Here is a 5,153-nt window from a genome sequence, read left to right on the forward strand (position 1 = left end):
GGAAATTTGAATTGAGAGAACCTAAAAGGCAGAGAAAAGAACAGACTGTGGAGTCTTCAATGGAAAGACGTATGAGATCAGACAGGTCAAGGGGCCTTGACCCAAGTGGCCCCTCCCACCTCCTTCCGGGTTATGGATGCCCCAAGGTCACAGGGCTTCTGCCTGCTCTGTGCCTGTTGCAGAGAAAGGGGATGATGCTTGAACTGCAAAGCTGCAGGCCAGCCAGTTGCTTAGAAAGTCAGAGGGAATTTCTTGCTGCTGCTGCTGCTAAGTCACTTCAGTCATGTCCAACTCTGTGTGACCCCATAGACGGCAGCCCACCAGGCTCCCCCATCCCTGGGATTCTCCAGACAAGAGCACTGGAGTGGGTTGCCATTTCCTTCTCCAGTGCATGAAAGTGAAAAGTGAAAGTGAAGTCACTCAGTCATGTCTGACCCTCAGCAACCCCATGGACTACAACCTTCCAGGCTCCTCCATCCATGGAATTTTCCAGCCAAGAGTACTGGAGTGGAGTGCCATTGCCTTCTCCGAGGGAATTTCTTACCCCTACTCTAAAAAGACTTCCTATTAAGTGAGGTAAGTCAGATAGAGAAAGACAAGTATCAGATGATATCACTGATATGTGGAATGTAAAAAAAACAGGGCTACAAGTGAACCTATATACAGAACAGAAATAGAGTCACAGATGTAGAAAATGAATTTATGATTACCAAAGGGGAAAGACGGGGGGCGGAGATAAGTTAGGAGGTTAGGATTAACAGATACACACTACTATAAATAAAACAGACAACCAACAGGGACCTACTGGATAGCACAGGGAACTATATTCGATATTTTGTAATAACCTCTAATGGAAAAGAATCTGAAAAAGAATACGTGTATGTTTACACATATTTCACTGAATCGCTGTGCCTTACGTCTGAAACTAACACAACATTGTGAATCAACTATACTACAATTAAAACAATAAATAAATAAATACAAAAAGGCTTCCTCAAGGATGCCTTTAAACACGGGTAAGATCATGAGGATTAGGCAGCCCAACCTTGAGTAAAAGATGAAAGAATGTTGCCCGCCTTGCTTCTGTGTTTCCACTGCCATGTAAATGATGAGGCCATCTGAGGGCTTCTGGGTACCGTGGCTGGAAAGCCTCGTGGGAAAGTGTTGCACGATCATCACTGAGAGCTGTGCAGTGTGACCTGTCCTCCTTCAGCCACCAGGGTCTCAGCCTAATGAAGACATGCGTGGGTTCAGGGAGGCTGGGGAGGAGAATTTCTACACTTCCTACCTGCTCTGCCTCAGCTGCTTTTCACACACCGTCACGTAGATGCTGGAAACACCTTGCCAGGTAAGTTTTGTGTCCATAGTCCAAGGATGCGTCAATGGCTACATAGAGTTTCAGCTACCTGCCCGAGCTGTGAAATCGGCATACAGATCTCTCTGACTCCAGACCCAGGCCTTGGCAATACCCAGTAAGCTGAGTCTTCTAACTTGGACCGGAGGACCACCCCCCACCAAGGCGCTCTTTGGGAATCACCCACATCTGACCACAAGGCTGGTGACAAAGGAAATCCAAGGCCCAGGGGGAAGGAAAGTAGTCCCAGGGGTCCTGTGCCTAGGACCCAGAGGGGCTGCTGGAAAGAGCAATGCATTGGATGATGATGGATACTGAACCCTAAGTGGAGGCAGGGGTGACCGCTGCTCTTGGGGAAACCCTCTGCTTTCTTCATTCCTAGCTCTAAAACAGAGGAGTTAGGCTCAGTACCTAAGATCTCACTTCTTTATCCATCTATCTATCTATCTATCAATGACATTCAGATGGCTTTATATATATATATATATATATATATATAAATAAATGATGGAATATTACTCAGCCACGAAAAGGAACAAAATTGGGTCATTTGTAGAGATGTGAATGGACCTAGAGGCTGTCATACAGAGTGAAGTAAGTCAGAAAGAGAGAAACAAATATCATACATTAACACATATATGTGCAATCTAGAAAAACGGTACAGATGAACCTATTTACAGGGCAGGACTAGAGATGCAGATATAGCGAATGGATATGCGGTCATGAGGATGGGGAGGGGGAATTGGGAGATGAGGTTTGACATAAACACACCACCACGTGTAGACTAGAGAGCTAGCCGGAAGCTGCTACACGGCACAGGGAGCTCAGCCTGGTGCTCTGTGATGACCTAGTGGGGTGGGATGGGAGGAGGGGTGGGATGGGAGGCTCTAGAGGGAGGGGATACATGTACGTATATATGGCTGATTCACTTTGTTCTATAGCAGAAACCAACACAGCAATTATACCCTGATTTTAAAAAGTACCTAAAGTCTCTTCCAGACGGAAAATTTCTATAATCTTCCTAGCGTTGTCACTGGCATTTGCAGTGCAGCCTGGTATCATAGAATACACAGAGGACCAAAGTGTGGCACTGTTAGAAAGCAAGTGCCAAGTGTCCTCAGCTCTGCGGGGACCCCGGGGGCTCGGGGTGAGAGAGCTCACGTGGGCACCAGGCAGACACACTGCCTTCTCTGCGCCATCTCCTGTGCTGTGAGAGGGAAACAGTACCAGGAGATTGAGACAGACTGGGAGGCTATAGATCTGGGGATTCAGAGTTTGGGATTTCATGGAGAAGTAAAATGCTAACATAAAAATATGAAACCAATAAAATCGTGTGCACCCGACATAGTACAGTCAACTATTTGACAAAATTCATCCTTCAAAAAGATTACCATTGACTGTCACCATTATATAATATCACAAAGAAAGGTCATTTTAACTCCCTAAATTTTAAAAACATGAAACTCACTGTGAACAAGTTCTAACCCCCAGATTTTGGAACCACAGGTGCAGCCTACCCACCATCAATCTAAAGACTTCCTGTCTTCTCCAGGAGAGAAAGACAGCAGTTCTAACCACACTGATAAGCCATCCATGAGCTCCACATGACCGGAGTTCACATCTCAGTCACTGAATATATGTGCATTGCCCTGTGTCTTTTTTTTTTTTTTCCATTGCATATATAAATTTCCATTTCTTCAATGAGATTCTTCATTCCTGAAACACTGGGGCTATGTCTTGCTTTGGATTTTTCATCACCAAGTACAGTTATTCTCACGATTTTGGTGGTGCCCATCTGAGACTGGAGGGTGAGCTCATTTATGTGGGTCAGCTGAGACAGATGGTGAGAGTGGGCCGGAGTGGAAATGATCTGTTCTCAGGGTGATGTCAGTCGAATCCATGGGAAGCACAGGGAACCAGACCCAAGAGCTCTGGTCTCAGCCCCTGGGCAGCTTGCTCAGCCATCACCACGGTCCCCCTGGAGCCCACAGCTGCAGCAAGTCCAGACACAGGGAGCCGAGGGCCCTGGAGAAACCAGAAGTTCTGAGCAGGGCGTCCTGGAAACACCCGCTGCCCGTCCCTGGCTGACCTCAGGAGAGTGACGTCACAGTAAACAAGGCTTTCAATCAATTAACATGGGCTCCAAAATGGCTGAGCTTAGCAAGCCCAGCAGAGGCTGCTGGCTCATGAGCTCTGTACTGTGCTGAGTGAAGCCCAGGAAAGGCACTCATACACAAATACACCACTTTGCCTGAACGCCGTCCAAGCCGTCAATCTCAGGGCTGCTCCAGTGCTGGGTACCAGGCTTATGCAATTTCAACTGTTTTGCTAATAGGCCAGAAATAAACAATGAGTGACCGGTCATCTTGCAAAGCCAGCTCCCCTGCAAAGGGGAGAGAGGAAGGGGCGCCAAGGGGACTGAGGGAGGAAGTGTCTGCCAAGATAATAAATCCAAACCCAAATCTCCAGCATTTTGTGGTTTGACACTTAATTGATTAACTAATTTGAGGCAACAAGATTGAGTGTTCCCGCAGATTAGCGTCGAAGGGGTAATTACAGCCAAAGCTCCCATCTCTGAAGATCGTGGCAGCTGCAGTCCCACATGGGCCAAGCCGGCGTTAAAGCCTATGTCTTACGGCCAAATAGATACAAAGGGTTTTTTTGGAACACGTCCCTTTTCGGCTCTGCGTGTTGGGATTGCTCTGGAAAGGTCATTTGGTGCCTTATCAGCATAGACAAAATCCCCTGCCTGTAATGTACGTGTTTATTCTCAAATTAAATATATTAATGTATTATTTGTTCTTAAAATGTCATGGACTAGATAGTGAGCTTAGCCCTCCTGGCAGACCTTTGAAGCTTAAAGAGTAATGTAATAATAGTACATTAATCCTGAGGCCGTTCAGTTGCCTCCCTGCGGAGGCCCCGGACTCTGCTACACGCTCCTCAGTGCTGAATTTGCTGCCCAGGAGCCTCGGAGCCTGTTTCTGTAACAACAGGAGGCTTACTTTAGGAGGCTCTGCTGAAGCTGGAAAGGCCTGGCCCCACTATTATTTAGGTGGACTAATCTAACTGTGAACTTGAAAACAGGCCTACATGCTCCAGGGTTTAAAAGAACTCAGGGAAATGGGAGAGGTATCTTAAAAGGTAGGGGCTTCCCAGGTGGCACTAGTGGTAAGGAATATGCCTGCCAAAGCAAGAGATGCGGGAGACTCGGGTTCTATCCCTGGGTTTGGAAGATCCCCTGGAGGAGAGCATGGCAACCCACTCCAGTATTCTTGCCTGGAGAATCCCATGGACAGAGGAGCCTGGCAGCTACAGTTCATAGGGTCATAAAGAGTCAGACACGACTGACTGACACGCTTCACTGCGTGAAGCGACTTGGCGCACACGCAGTGTAGAGACAGCCCTGTAAGGAAGCTGGGACAGAGGGGGGTGATTGCTCTGCAGCGGAGGCCTCAGCCAGTCCTGGGGCTTGGATCCTGGAGCATTCCCTGCACTAGATGCTCACTGGCCATCCCCGTGGAGAAGGTATGACCTGGATAAAGCAGTTCCCTGACTCAGCGGACATGAGCTTGAGCACGCTCTGGGAGTTGGTGATGGACAGGGAAGCCTGGTGTGCTGCGGTCCCTGGGGTCAAAAAGAGTCGGATACAACTGGACTGAACTGAACTGAACTGAACTGAACTGAACTGCTGCCCAGGGCAATTCTCAGTGACCATGCAGCTGTGAGCTGTCAGCAGGCGATGTTCCCAGTTCCTGAGACATGGGTGCCCTGAGCCTGGAGAAGCGTCACAGTATCC

This window comes from Ovis canadensis, chromosome 26 (genome assembly GCF_042477335.2).
Source record: "Ovis canadensis isolate MfBH-ARS-UI-01 breed Bighorn chromosome 26, ARS-UI_OviCan_v2, whole genome shotgun sequence".
Lineage (NCBI taxonomy): Eukaryota > Metazoa > Chordata > Mammalia > Artiodactyla > Bovidae > Ovis > Ovis canadensis.